Raw genomic sequence first — 16,322 nt, 5'->3', positions numbered from 1 at the left:
TAATATATTACTTTATATTTGTGTGCAGTTTCTCATATATCATCCTACTATTTCCTGATAGTACTAATCTGTTGCTGTTGTTGTTTTTCTCTGCTTGCTTACTCTTAGATAAACTGTTTTTCTATTCCAATTTTTCCCTTTTTTAGATGTTTGGCCATCCATTCTTTTACTGTTTTTAAAAGTTACTACAGAGATTACATTCATGAAATATCAATACATTTTGAATTTTTATTAAGTAATATAAATCACTAAATTACCATTTCCTCCAAAATGCAAGTACCTTAAAATAATTTGTCCTTTTCTTCTCTTCAGTTTTTTCATCCAATTGTCATAAAATACTTTAAATCTAAAAATACATTATTCTTGTTTTACTCAGTCAATATTAGTTTATTATCCACAGTTTTATTGTTTTTATTTCTCTTTTCTCCAAACTTTACATAATTCTCTCTGAGACCCCGTCTCCTAGACACATAGAAATTGCTTTTAGCAATTACTTTTTGTTTTATTAAATTGCTTTTAGTAATGTATATTTACTCCTGAAAATTTATTTTAATTTTGTTTGCTTATAAATGAAATTATTTTACTTTTGTGTGAACTAGAATTTCCTTGGATAAGTGTTCGTTTGTGATATTTTTTTTTTTTTTTTGGTACAAAACTTTAAAGATATACCATTGTCTTTTGCTTTCCATCATTGAGAAATCATATGACATTAGTTAACCTGCCCAATCTTCCCACATACCAGGCTTTTTTTTTTTTTAATTTTTTTTTTTTTCTGTTAGCTTGATATATCAGTTTGATAATGATGTACCTAAGTGAGGCTTTCCTGTTTTTATCTATTTTTTTGTTTGAAATCATTTCTAAGTCTGTGGCTTAATGTTTCAGAAAATTCTTGAATACTATCTCACCAAACATGGAATTTGTTCCATCTTTTTGCTTTACTCCTTCATAGCCTGCAAATACAAATACATACATATCAGGCCTTTTTGTTGTTGTTGTTGACTTTAATCTTATACATCTTAGTCTCTTGTTTGTAGTTTGCACCTTGTTTTCTCTCTTTGCTTCATTCCTGATATGTTATACTGATTTATGTTCTAGGACATGAATGATCTCTTCAGCTGCATCTAATCTGTTATTTACCACAACTGTTATATTTTAAACTGAAGTTATTGTGCTAGTTACTTAGAAATCTATTTGTTTATAAAGATTCTGCTTCCCTGGTGAAATTGACCATATGTTCTTTTAGATGTTTTAGCAACTCCTTAAAAGAAAAAAAATCCTTATATGTTTATCCCAATATTTGGATCTCTTTTTCCTTTCTTTCTTTAATTGTCTATTTTTTGATTGATCTCTTTTTCTCTTTTAATTGTCTATTTTTTTCTTAATCTTGTTGTTGTTCTTATGTGCTGTCAAGTTGGCTACAACCTGTAGAGATTCCATGTACAACAGAACAAAATGTTACCTGGTCCTGCGCCATCCTCACAATCTTTGCTATGTTTGAGCCCACTGTTGCAACCACTGTGTCAATCCATCTCGTTGATGGTCTTCTACTTTTTCCCTCACCCTCTACTTTACCAAGCATGATATACTTCTCCAAGGACTGGTCCCTCCTGATAAGATGTCTAAAGTATGTGAAACGAAGTCTCACCATCCTTGCTTCTCAGGAGCATTCTGGCTGTATTTCTTCCAAGACAGATTTTTTTCATTCTTCTGGCAGTCCATGGCATATTCAATATTCTTTACCAACACCATAATTCAGATGCATCAATTCTTCTTCAGTTTTCCTTATTCATTGTCCAGCTTTCACATGCATATGAGATTGAAAACACCATGAACTTGTGTTGCTAGGAGTTGGAATTGACTCGACGGCAGTGGGTTTGGGTGAGGTGCTCCTTAGTCCTCAAAGTGACGTCTTTGCTTTTCAACACTTTGTAAGGGTCTTTTGCAACAGATTTGTCCAGTGTAATATGTCATTTCATTCTTGACTGCTGCTTCTATGGGTATTGACTGTGGATGCAAGTAAAACGAAATCTTTGACAACTTCAATATTTTCTCCCTGTATCATGATGTTGCTCATTGGTCCAGTTGTGAGGGTTTTTATTTTATGTTGAGATGTAATCCGTACTGAAGGCTGTAGTCTTTGATCTTCATTAGTAAGTACTTCAAGTCCTCTTCATTCAGCACGCAAGGTTCTGTCATCTGCATATTGCAGGTTGTTAATGAGTCTGTCTCCAATCATGATGCCACATTCTTCTTCATATTGTCCAGATTCTCCGATTATTTGCTCAGAATACAGATTGAATAAACAGAGTGAAAGAATACAAACCTGATGCACACCTTTCCTGACTTTAAACCATGCACTATCCCCTTGTTTTGTCCTAAGGACTGCCACTTGGTCTATGTACAGGTTCCTCCTGAGCACAATTAAGTGTTCTGGAACTCCCATTCTTTGTAATGTTAGACATAATTTGTTATGATCCACACGGTTGAATGCCTTTGCATTGTTAATAAAACATACGTAAACATCTTTCTGGTATTCTCTGCTTTCAGTCAAGGTCCATCTGACATCAGCAATGATAGCCTTTTTTTACATCCTCTTTTGAATCCAGTTTGAATTTCTGGCAGTTGCCTGTTGATATACGGTTGCAATCATTTTTTAATTATCTTCAGAAATATTTTATGTGCTCATAATATTAATGATACTGTTTGATAATTTTCTTATTCTATTAGATCACCTTTCTTTGGAATGGGCACGAATATGGATCACTTCCAGTCAGTTGGCCAGGTAGCTGTCTTCCAAATTTCATGGCATAGACCAGTCAGTATTTCTAGCATAGCTTCAGTTTGTTGAAGCACCTCAGCTGGTATTCTTTCAGTTCCTGAAACCTTGTTTTTCGCTGATGCCTTCAGTGCAGCTTGGACTTCTTCCACCAGTACCATTGGTTCTTGATCATGTACTATCTTCCGAAATGTTTGAATGTCGACCAGTTCTTTTTGGTATAGTAACTCTGTGTATTCCTTCCATCTGCTTTTGATGCTTCCTGCATTGTTCTATTTTTTGCCCATAGATTCTTTTAGTACTGCAACTTGAGGCTTGAATTTTTAATTCACTTCTGTTAGCTTGAGAAATGCCGAACTTCCATTTTGTTCTTCCCTTTTGGTTTTCTAACACCAGGCCTTAGCACATTTTACTATAATGCTTTAGTTTGTCTTCTCAAGCTGCCATTTGAAATATTCTGTTCAGCTCTTTTATTTCATCATTTCTTCCATTCACTTTAGCTATGCTATGCTCAACAGCAAGTTTCAGAGTCTCTTCTGACATCCCTTTTGGACTTTTCTTTCTTTCCTGTCTTTTTAATGACTTCTTGCTTTCTTCATGTTTGATGTCACAACTCTTCTGGTCTTCAGTCATTAGTGTTCGGTATATAAAATCTGTTTTTTAGATTGTCTCTAAAATCAGGTGTGATATACTCAATGTTGTATTTTTGCTCTTGAAGACTTGTTTTAATTTTCTTCAGCTTCAACTTGAACTTGTATATAAGCAATTGAAGTCTGTTCTCCAGTCAGCCTCTGACTTTGTTCTGACAGATAATATTGAGCTTCTCCATTGTCTCTTTCCATAGATGTAATCTATTTGATTCCTGTGTATCCCATCTGGCAAGGTCCACATGTGTAGTCATTGTTCATGTTTTGGAAAAAAGGTATTTGCAATGAAGAAGTCATGGGTCTTGCAAAATTCTATCATGTGATCTCCGGCATCATTTCTATCACCAGTTTTACCTCTCAGTATACCAGGGAATGTTGTTATTGGATATCAACCATTAAGTATAGAAAACTGAAGAAACTGTATGCTGCTGTATCCTCCACAGACGATTTTCTTTAGGTATTAGCAAGCACTGATATATTCGCAGACCACTAAAATCCAATCTAGAGCTAAGTCCATTTAAGGATCTGTGTTTATAAGGCCTGATCTATCTTAAATTCAGTTAGTCCTAGGATGTAGTCAAATAGCAGTCATGACTGAAAACCTGGGGTATTTTTAGTGTCTTTCTTCTTGACATGCCCTTAATTAATTAATTATATCCCAGCAACCTAAAACTGTCAATAGTTCTGCTTAGCTCTTGAGGTTCTTGGTAGTGGCTTTTATCTCAGCTTTTTGTCCTGTAATGCTTAACAGTTAGTACATGCACAGAGAGAGAGCAGCTCAGACTCTTAAACTCACTTCCTTTGATTTGATTTTCCTAGTTAATATAATAAATTTTGTCATCCCAGTCCTGTAAAATTACTAATTTGACTGCTCATATTTTTAGCAGGAATTTCTTTTTGGCTTCTTGACCTATCCTCCTAAATCTCTCATAAACCAGTAAATGTCTCAAGTGGAAAAGCAACAGGAAATATTGAGTTCGCCTTCAGGAGTTCCCTTATCTCCAGCACTGTGGTCCTTCAATTCCTGGTCACCTTTGTCCCTTCCGGATGCTTGCAGATTCATTTTTAAAAATTTGATCTGGCTCTTTTTGTTTTTCATGTTGAGAGAATTGGTCTATTGTAGGGGAGTTTATCATAGTCAGAAGTGGAAATCTGTGTATAAAATTTTAAGGGCATTATTGCCACTTTTTGGAGCTGCTTTTAGGTCTCCCAGTATTTCAAAACACTTAATCTAGTTCTCATTGTATTGAATAGATGTGAAATAAGATTAATATTTTCCATCATGTAGATTATGATACATTGACTTCAGGGTCTTCCAAGTTTTTCTGCTAATTTTCTGAGGACATACATTGCTAATGATAAGCCTTGATCACATTTGTCAACTTTATTGTTAAATTTGCATTAAATGATAATAATATTTTATATTTTCTGAATTAGGAATTTAAAAAAAAGAAGTGGTTTTCTGTGCTAGATGCTGAGAAGAAATGTAAGTCAAGCTGGATGAGATTTTCATAACCTGAAAATTTTAAGTTTGTTGTCTATACAATTTTTAATAAGTTACACAGAAATAATTTTTTTTTTTTTTGCTTTGTGGAAAAACTAAGAATATATTTTAGGTAAAGTCCCAAGGAAAATCGCAGTGCATTATTTTTCATAAATGGATTAGAGGAAGACTGTAGATTTGAAAAAAAATTCCTACAAGAGCATCCAACTGTAAAGCAAAAAGTTTGTCCACACACGAGAGAGTATCACTTTCTCTTTAAAGATACTAGAGTCTAAAGGTACTCACTTAAAAGAAAATTTTCACCTTGGGAAAAGGAATTTTTCATCCTTAAAATTCAATGTCAGTATAAATTAGGAAAATTTATGCAGCAGTTGGAAAGCACCATCACCAACAGCACTTAAATCGGGCTATTAATGTTATTATTGATTATTAAACTATTGTGGTGATCTTAACCACATCAGGTACTGCGTTGGCCATGATATATTGTATGGGTCATTCGTAATCCAGATGTAAAATTAATACACAGACTTAAAAAAATACACCCAGTCATTTCTATTAGCTATAACTGATTCTATATTTTTGTGCTTACAATGTATTTTTACTGCTTTTCTGGACTCTAATTTTTTAACATAAAATTGCAAGACAAGTCAAGTTCATAAATAAATAAATAAATAAATTTGAAATTTAGGAATGTTTTACTATAATAATTTTTTTATTTCTACTATAAAAATATTCTGCTGTTTACCCTATTTTACATATTTCTTGATAGTATAAAACACTATGTAATTAGATGCATGAATTATTTAATATATTACTATGTAAGTAGCATATAATATAAATGACATATGTATCTGTCTCTTATTTAGCTTCTCATTAAATTTTCTTACATAGGTATTTAATTTGTATTTAGTGTGTCATATTTAGCTGTCTCTTATTCAATTTTCTTATATAGATATTTACTTAAACTATTATGATATAGGAAGTTATATATAAATAAACTGAGTTTGAATTCATAGAGAAAAGAAAATAATTGTGAAATACGATGGGAAGATTAACAACAGAAAAAGCAGAAGATTCTAAACCAAGAGACACATGTTTTAATTCATTTGTATGGCAAAGAATTATAGTTGCCTTCTCCACAATCTGATCTCCTCTTTCTCATCTACCCTGATTATATTCATTTAGCAAAAGTACAACATTTTCTACCCTTCTTTGCAGCTAGATGTGGTCATGTTAGTAAATTTTGAACAGTAATGTAAGTTTATATATAGACATAACCTTTCCTTCTTTCATCCTGCTGTCATTGGAACTCCAACTGCCATAGTGAAGCATAAATGCAAGGGCTATAGCCTATGTATGATAATGAGAAAAAGAGAGAGCCTGGGAATTGAAAATATCAAGGAATTGTCATACCATACCTAGACTGATGATTTCTAAATTTTATGTGTGAGAGATTAAAAAAAAAAATCTAATTTATGTCCTAGTCATTTGTGCAGCTGGACAACTTGATAGCTACATAATTTTGGAAAAATACATTTGAATATCATAAAGGTTCAATTTATCAAACTGTTAATTGATGGTAGAAGTACTAGTTTGGAGAACGTACTGAAGGCTTTTTCAGAGGATTACCTTTGCTCTTGACCTTGGAAAGAAATACAGTAACTTAAATGGTGGTGACAATTTAACCTCTGAAAAAAAATTTAAGAAAAACAAGAGCAATGTATACGTGTATGTATTAAAAGAGGTTTTTCAATGTGTTTTTCAGGCTCTGGTACATTCCACTTGTCTTATACATCAAACATGTCCCTTAGCTCTATTCATGAAGACTATATACACATGCCCACTAACTTTAGGGAGTGTTTGGAGTATTTAAGGGACTTAGCCCTGGTGGTGAAGTGGTTAAAACTTGACTGTTAACCAAAATGTCAGCAGTTTGAATCCACCAGCCGCTCCTTGGAAACCCTATGGGGCAGTTCTACTCTGTCCTGCAGGTTCACTATGGCCTTGGGTTTTTTGTTTGTTTGTTTGTTTGTCCTTTGTTTTTGGCACTGGAATTCTAATATGATTTATTTTCGGCGAATACACGATCCTGATGTGTTTTCTAAAGAGGGTGTGGAATATGAAGCCCAAAAGCAGATGTGGAATCTCGAGGAAAGCCAAAGCTCCACCAGAGCAGTCAATGTAGAACCATCTGCCCCTGTATTCATAATAATTCCAGGTGAACCAATGGCATAAAAGGAATTAGTGCCAGTGAGAATGGAAGAAACATGCTTACCTGCTGAGAAAAGCCTGAAGACACCTTTTTACTTCTCTCTCTCTGGCTGATACATCCACAAAAATGGGGCTTATAAAGGGCAAGGAGACTTAAGCTGTTTTATGAGCAGTGGGTTGAATTTTAGTAGTATCATTAGGCTATGGTGTGTGACTTAGTGTCACTCTAGAATGTGCTTTATTAAAAAAGCAAAAGCTAATAAAAGTGTTATTTAGGTGATAACTTCATCCATAGAAGGTCAGATGTAAGAGTATGCAAATTTACTGATTAATTGTTCTCATTAAGCATACAGGTTATCTTAAATTTGTATTAGTAATATGACCTTCAGAGAAAAATTGTCCTGAGCATCTGAACAGCAATGCATTCCTTTACTTTAACCCATTATTTTTTTTTTCTTTTTGTTTCAATTCTAGACACTGTTACGTGAAGAAACCAGTAAAATGTGTTTAATGTTTTATTCAAGTATGATTTGGGATAAAATAAATGCAATAAAATAAAATAAACAACCAGAAAATAAATGCATATGCTCTGTTTAAAACCTAAAGTAATTAGTTAGTAATTAGTTTATGTAGTCAAGGATTTAAGTAAAATGGTTTAAACTCTTAAGATTGCAGGATTGAGGAAGCAAAGGTGAATAGAAAATTATAGTTAATGTCAATTAAAAAGTAACCTTAGTAGTTTGATATTCTTTATTGTAAGAAAAAGTATCATAAGAACATGGATATAAAATTTGCTGCATATGTTTAATAGCATTAAAGTTCTTGACTTTGATGTACAGTGCTATTTTGTAAGCACTGCAGCAAAAGGTAGTATCTTCAAATGTGTAAAAGGGACCACAAAGAGATGCAAAAAAAAGGACAATTTGAATGATGGTCACTGTATCGAAATTGGAGCCTTGGGGGTGCAGTGGTTAAGAGCTAAGCTGCTAACCAAAAGGTCCACGGTTTGAATCCACCAGCTGCTCCTTAGAAACCCTATAGGACAGTTCTACTCTGTCCTATAGGGTCGCTATGAGTCAGAATCTACTCAACAGCAATAGGTTTATATCTAAATTAAATCTACCATCTGCAGAAGTGGCTCTTTTTACATTGATGCTGAGATGACAGGGTCCAGTGCTAACAGTAGAATATTCTTGTGAAGTCCATCTGTTTTCATAGCCCAGATGAGTTGTGGGTTGTTTTTGTTGACAATGCCTGCAGATTCTGATTAAGCTAACTCACCTGACTTGAGTTAGGCTCCCTTTAGCTAAGCTACAATGCTCTAAAAACAGGGTTAATTCTGGAAATAACACAGAAAGTAATAGAAAGCAATAAGAATGCTTTGTGAAAACTACAGCTCTATTTGCAAAAACTGGACCCTGACTTATGTCTTTCTTATTAGTTCTTTTGCTGCCTCATGTTACAAAAAGTCAGACACGCTCGAGTAAATACATACAAGAAAAAGAACAGATCCTAGTAGACCGGGATGGATTATCCATAGGCAAGGTAAGCATGGTGCTTACCTTGCTTTCCAGATAATCTGCAGTGAACAATTTCACATGGGTTTCACCACATCAAAGATGTGTAGGTAAGATTAGTAAGTAAGCACAAGGAAGCCCATGCTTACCTTGTTTACTGGGTCATCTGCCTCTATCAGGGATTGTAAATGTGAAAAGAGGCTTTGATTCTGTAGGAAGGTGCTGTGGGGTTGGGAGAGAGAGACGTATGTCATCCATACCTAGAAGTAGAATCTTTGTCGTGGTGAAAAAATGTGAAATTGTTCACTACAGATGATCTGGTAAGCAAAGTAGGCACCATGCTTACCTTATCTATTGGATAATCCACTCCTGCTAGAGAAAAAAAAATCAGGCAGGGATGAAAAGTGTCTCATATAAGCAACAGGAAATAGTCAGAATAAAGATGTCGGAAGAAAGGTAAGTGAGATCTTGGGCCTGAGATGCTAAACCGTAGAAATTTGACTGTTATTAGTAATCAATGAAAAAGAGATCTGATGAACATATTTTGAATAAAAGGAGCATAGTTTTTACATAAGATACTAAATATATATTAGTATTAGTACTTTATCATTTTTTAAAAGAGAAACTTGCACTTAAGAATGGGAGCTTAACAGAAAATGACTTCGGTGTAGATGTTCTAATTAATATATCAATACTTTTCTCCCATACTAAAAGTGAATAGTAGAGTTTCTCTACAAATATTTGGACTATGTAAATTAAGTCAACTCAAGATTATGGTCCTGTTTTCATATTTGCAAAATAAAGGAATAAAGAGACCAAGATTAACTGATTATATATAATGCCCCAGGACATGATATACAGTACATAATATAATTGAAGGACAACGTTATAGGGGAAGTTATATGTCTATTTAAGAGAAAAACAAAAACAACTTAGAGTCAAAGAAGTTAAATTATTTGCCTGAATGCTCTGGGTCAAACTCCTGCCTAACTGTGAAGACTAATATTTTTCTACTTATTAATAGAAGGGTTATGTTAGACCAAGTATAGGATCTCTTCTTGTTTAAAATGCTCAAATGCTAGTATTTCTAGCTATGTTTAATTTTGATGAATACTAAATATGATTTAATTTAGTACTGAGTCTGTGATCTTTTTAATTTACCCGACGTAAAATATCAAATACAAGAGATACTCATTGCTGGTGATAAAAGTGTCTAAATTCGATAAATGCTCTTACTGAGAACAAAAGATAGAATAAATATGCTTTTCATAATCTGTTGAAAGGCATTTAAAATCTTAAAAGATAGTGATGAATTATGGGAATATAGTTGAGGCTATGAAAAAAATTCTGATAAGCCAATTATTGTGGACAGTTTTCCCCTAGGAGTATGTAATGACTCAAGAAAAGTGAGAAATGAGAAGGCCATTAAACAGGCTCATAAGAAAATAGAGGGAGAATTGAAGTTCAGGACTTATCAAAATTGAAAGCCTTGATAAGTTACCAATACTTGTATTAACTAGACAATACGAGTAAGTGTGGAATGAAAATAGCCTTGCTACTTAGAATCATCTCAGTCTCTGGATTTGGACTCAAACCAAAACCAAATTCATTGCTGTCGAGTTGATTCTGACTCATGCGACCCTATAAGGCAGAGCAGAACTGCCCCATAGGATATGAACTACTAACCTTTTGATTAGCAGCTGAGCTTTTAACCACTGTGCAACTGGAATAGAATTAGGCAATCGTAATTGTCAAGTCTGTTAGCTACTAGCCGAAGAAACAGTAAATAATCTCTTGAGGAAAGTAACATTATTCTAGGCCTCAATTTTATTTCTAGATGTTTTATATACTTTGGCTTAACCAATCGACTCGATGGCAACGGGTTGGCTTAATTAGGCACCATAAGAAACAGCACGATGTGATTGTAAAGCCATGGATGTCTTCCAGATAATGTAGTAATAATGAGTAGACTTTAATATAACTGTAATTAATATGTTTAAAGATATAAAGACATAGAGTAACAACTTTGTCAGAAGAATAGATACTCTTGAAAAAGAATTAAATGACTATTACAATACTAGGTAAATAACTCAGCCAATTAATTTAACAGTTGAGAGAATTAGTAAAAGGAAAGATAAATAAAAATAAACTGTCCAGGTTGAAGCATAGAGAAATAGAAAACAGATTGCTCTTGAGTCGATTCTGACTCATAGTGACCCTATAGGACAGAGTAGAACTGCCCCATAGGGTTTCCAAGGCTGTAAATCTTTACAGAAGCAGACAGACACATCTTTCTCCAGTGGAATGGCTGTTGGGTTGCAACCACTGAACTTTTGGTTAGCAGCTGAGAGTTTAACCACTATGCCACCAGGGTTCCTATAGTGAAATAACAGAATGGAATAAAACAGAGGTGATAAGAATTAAAACAGATAAATTGTATGAAGGTCAGCATGAATATAGTTGATACTGCACAAAGAGAATGCATAGAATAAAAGAGAAGTAATACTTGAAAAGATAAATCATGAAAATATTTAATTATTGATAAAAGACATCAGATCAAAGATTTGAGAAAATTGAAAAATCTAAACTACTATGAATAAAAATAAAATACATACATGGTTCTGAGTTAGTAAAATTGGTAAATGGCAAAATAAAATAAAAAACATACTAGAAACAAGATTAAACAACCAAAAAAAAAAAAAAAACAAGGAAGCAATTAAAATGTTATTGTTAAAGGAGCAACAATAAAACTTACAACTGACTTCTTAACAGAAACCATGAAAGTCTGCAGAAATTGACATGGTATCTTCAAAGTACTGAAAGAAAATGACTGACATTCTAGATTTGATGATCAGTGAAATTATCTTTCAAGAAAGTAAGGGAAATAAATTTGTTATTATAATTTATGAAAGAAAAAAAATAAAGAAGAAGAAGAAGAACCCACGATGAAGTAGGAAAATTTAACATACTTCTCTGAGAAACTGAATGTATAAGCAGACAAAAATAATAGTAATGACGTTGAATACTTGAATAATACAATTTTAAACCCTGTGATAATTTATACATATTAATATATATTCACATTAATATATATGTCTGTCTTGTGAATTTATTTATGAACTTATATTTATTCATGAACTATTACCCAAATAACTTCAGAAAACAGTCTTCTTCATGATGCTAGTACTATTTATAAAAATATATCTAATACTGGACCATGAAACTAGTCTCAACAAACATCAGTTTATATCATTCAGGTTATGTTCTGATCAAAGTTAAATAAGCTATAAATCAATTACTTTTTTAAATCATTAGACATTCATCATATATTTGAAGATAGTAAAAAAAAAAAAAGACTTCCCAATAACCTATGTAAATGTAAAAAGTATGGAAATTAGAAAATATGTTTAACTGAAAGATAACACAATTAGGGCATGTCAGAACTTGTGGAATGTAGCTACATCTGTCCTTAAAGATACTTTTATAGCTTTAGATGTATACATTAGAAAGAAAAAAGAAAAGAGCCAAAACTGTCAGATAATTACAGATTTTTTAAAGATTAAAAGAAAACAAACAAACAAAAAAATCTTAAACACAGGAAAGAGAAAGTTAGTGACAAACAATAATATTATTAGCAGATAATACTAGGATAGAAAACAAACCAAGCCAAAATAATAATTCTAAGAAAAGACAAAGTAAATAGTCCTGTGCTGAGACTGATGTAGGAAAAAAAGAAGGAACAAGTAACTATGAAATAATAAATCATATAGTTATTAAAATGATTACAAATCATAACATTATAATTTATTCACAACTGGAGTTAAATGGAGTTTCTAAAACTTGAAGTCATCAAGAATGACACACTGCAAAATAGAAAAATCAATCTATATATATTAAAGAAATTTATTGAATAATTTAAATCTTTCTTAACAAAAAAATGTCCAAATCTAAATTGCTTTACCAGTGAGTTCTAGAAAACATTTAACCCAAACAAAACCAAACCCTTTGCCGTTGAAAACATTTAAGAAAGAATAAAAATTATTCCTAAGAAATAGTACCCTCTGAGATAAGGCTGAAATAAGTATTTTTAGTCTTCCTACTTTTATTCAAAGCTTAATAGATGTTTCAACAAATGAATAAAGAAAAAAGAAAAATTGAAGCAAAAGATGAAAGAATGCTGTTTTCATTATCAGACAGTATGATTATGTACATAGAAAATTTGAAAGTCCACAAAAACCAAAGATTAGAATTATATGTGATTTTAGCAACACTGCTGGTTATAATTCAATAATTAGAAATTCATTTTATTTCAATATACTAATAACAAACAGAAAATGAAAGTTTTAATATATCACACTTTCAACAAAATAAAGCAATTAAAAACTGGCAAAAAATCTAATGAAGTATGTGTAAAAAAACCTTATGAAATTTCTAAAGCATTACTGAAGTAAATAAAACATCTAAATAATTGAGCTGTACATCATTTTCATGATTTGAAGATTCAAGTTTATAGACATATCAATTTTCCCAATTAAATGTTTTTTTCCTATATAATTCTAATAAAAATATCTCAACATGTTTTTGAAAACAGACAAGCTGAATCTTAAATTTGTATGAGGCTGTAAAGAGCAAAGAATAACAGACAATCTTGAAGACAAATAATTTGGTAGGATCTCTATAGGGAAATAAGTCTCATTAGAAAACCACAGTAATTAAGACAGTGCTATGCTTGCATAATGTTAAAGAAACAGACCAATTTTATGAAATAGAAAGTCCTAGACTATGGATGCTAAATTTACACAATGATTTTTACTGAAAAGCAGTGGGGAAAGATTGTCTTTAAAATTTAAGATGATAAGAAAATTGGATATCTATATAAAAAACATAAATTTTGACCCCTGCCTCACACCATATACAAAAAAAAAATTGAAGGTGCAATATAGATCTAAATATAAAAGGCATAACAGAAGAGCTTTCAGATAACAATATAGGAGAATATTTTATAAACTTGAAGTAGAGAAACATTTCTTAAATAATATCTCAAAAGATGCAACCATAAATAAACATATTGGCATAATGTGTTGGACAAATTAAAATTAAGAGATTTACTTTAAGGAAGTACAATTACTTAAAAAAAATGCAATTGATAACTACAAAGTCAGAGAAGATGTTTGCAACACATGGTGACAAAGTCTTATCTACAGAAAGCAGAAATAATTTGTACAAATAAGTAAGGAAAAACAAACAAAAAAACTATTGACCCAAAATAAAAAATGATCAAGAGCTTGAACACACAATTTATATAAAGGAGTATCCCAATGACCTATAAGTATATTTGAAAAGGAACTTAGATCAGTGAGATGCAAATTCAAACCAAAATATAATAGCACTACATATCAAACAAAATGGCTAGAAAATGACTATCAATAAAAGGTTTGGCTAGGAAGGGGGGAAACTGAAACTGTTGGTATTGCCCATTAAAGTTGAACACATGTATAACCTGTTACCCAGCAATTACATGTGCACCCAGGGTCATGTGCCCAAGTGTGCAAAGCGTATTATTTGTAACTTACACACATTTATGTATACAAAAATTCATTCAAGATGAAATGTAGATCTAAATATAAAGGCAAGACAAATGAGCAATTGCAAACCACAAAATGGGGGAAGATTTTCCCAGCACAAAATCGATAAAGTCCAAATGACCATCAGATGTAGAATGGATTGATAGATTACTCTAAATTTACACTAGGTGGTATTATAAAAACAAACATACCAGTTGTCATTAAGTCAATTCCAACTCATGGTGTCCTCATGTATGCAGAGTAGTAACTGCACACCACAGAGTTTTCTTTTTTTTTAAAATTTTTTTATTGTACTTTAAGTGAAATTTACAATTCAAGTTAGTCTCTCATACAAACATTTATAGATACATTGTTATGTGACCCTAGTTGCTCTCCCTATACTATGACAGCACACTCCTCCTTTCCACCCCTGATTTTCTGTGTCCATTCAACCATCTCCTGACCCTCTCTGCCTTCTCATCTCATCAAGTATCATTTTATGTCTCATAGTCCAGTCCAATCTTTGTCTGAAGAGTTGGCCTCGGGAATTGTTTTAGTTCTGGGTTGACAGAGAGTCCTGGAGCTGTGCTTTCTGGGGTTCCTTCAGTCTCAGTCAAACCATGAAGTCTGGTCTTTTTACTAGAATTTGAGTTCTGCACCTCACTTTTCTCCTGCTCTGTCAGGGACTCTCTGTTGTGTTCCCTGTCAGGGCAGTCATTGGTGGTAGCCAGGCACCATCTTGTTCTTCTGGTCTCAGGCTGTGGCAGGTTTTGATTTTAAATTGACATGTTGTTGTTGTTAGGTGCCATTGAGTCAGTTCCGACTCACAGCGACCCTACGTACAACAAAAGGAAACACTGCTAGGTAGTGCGCCATCCTCATGATTGTTATGCTTAAGCCCACTGTTGCAGCCGCTGTGTCCATCCATCTCATTGAGGGTCTTCCTCTTTTTCACTGACCCTCTACTTTACCAAGCATGATGTCCTTCTCCAGGGACTCGTGTGTCCTGGTAACATGTCCAAGTTATGTGAGACAAAGTCTCACCATCCTCTCTTCTAAGGAGCATTCTGGTTGTACTTCCTCCAAGACAGATTTGTTCATTCTTTTGGCAGTCCATGGTGTATTCAATATTCTTTGCCAACACCATAACTCAAAGGCATCAATTCTTCTTCCATCTTCCTTAATCATTGTCCAGCTTTCACATGCATATGAGGCGATTGAAAACACCATGACTTGGGTCAGGCACACTGTAGTCCTTAAAGTGACATAAAGATTGACATAGTACAGAACATAAAATCTTTGTCAGAATGAATTCATTTTCATTAATTCCTGGAAATATTCAGACATTTAAATTTATATAAGCACTTATTTATCACTAAAGCAACTAGAATAACATTTTTTGAAGAAATATTATAATCTAGCTTAATAATACTATCTGGAGGTTGGAAAATATTCCATTTTCATAAACCTATCTACTGCAATTTAAAATAATGTGTCCTTTTTAAGATCTTTTTATACCCATCAAAAGAAACAATCCATCATTTTCAGTGTAATTTTTCAAATAGACCAACTTGTATCAAAGTTTCTCAGAGTTGTTACTAAATGCCCAGATCATAAGACAGGTGCAAGAAGTAGTTTTTTCTTAGAAGAGAAAAGAATTGAGATTTAAGACAGCTTCATGAAAAATAACAACTGCCAGCCATGGCCTCCATCCTGATACAAGACAGAAACTCAGACACAGTGGTCTAGACAAGAGGCAAGCTCTCAGAACAAAACAAGATGAAAAAATCACATAAACTCACTGGTCTTTGAGGTCAGCCCACAAATCAGGTGTATACAGTACCACAGAAACAAGTAACCCAGTTTCTTAAAAAATGTACAGCAATTCTTTGGCAAGATTGACCCAATTCCAACCATCTCTCGTAACCATCAAAGATTGTATCTTTTTGTGTGGGAGGGGTCGGGGGGAATACTAAATAGACAATAGATAAGTGGTAACTTTGGTGAAGGGTAAGACAGTACACAATACTGGGGAAGCCAGCACAACTTGTACAAGGAAAGGTTATGGAAGCTTCATAGACACAGCCAAACTCCCTGAGGGAC

Source organism: Trichechus manatus, unplaced genomic scaffold (assembly GCF_000243295.1).
Source record: "Trichechus manatus latirostris isolate Lorelei unplaced genomic scaffold, TriManLat1.0 scaffold00013, whole genome shotgun sequence".
NCBI classification, from domain to species: domain Eukaryota; kingdom Metazoa; phylum Chordata; class Mammalia; order Sirenia; family Trichechidae; genus Trichechus; species Trichechus manatus.
The sequence above is the reverse complement of the archived record's forward strand: the minus strand, read 5'-3'. Positions refer to the sequence as shown.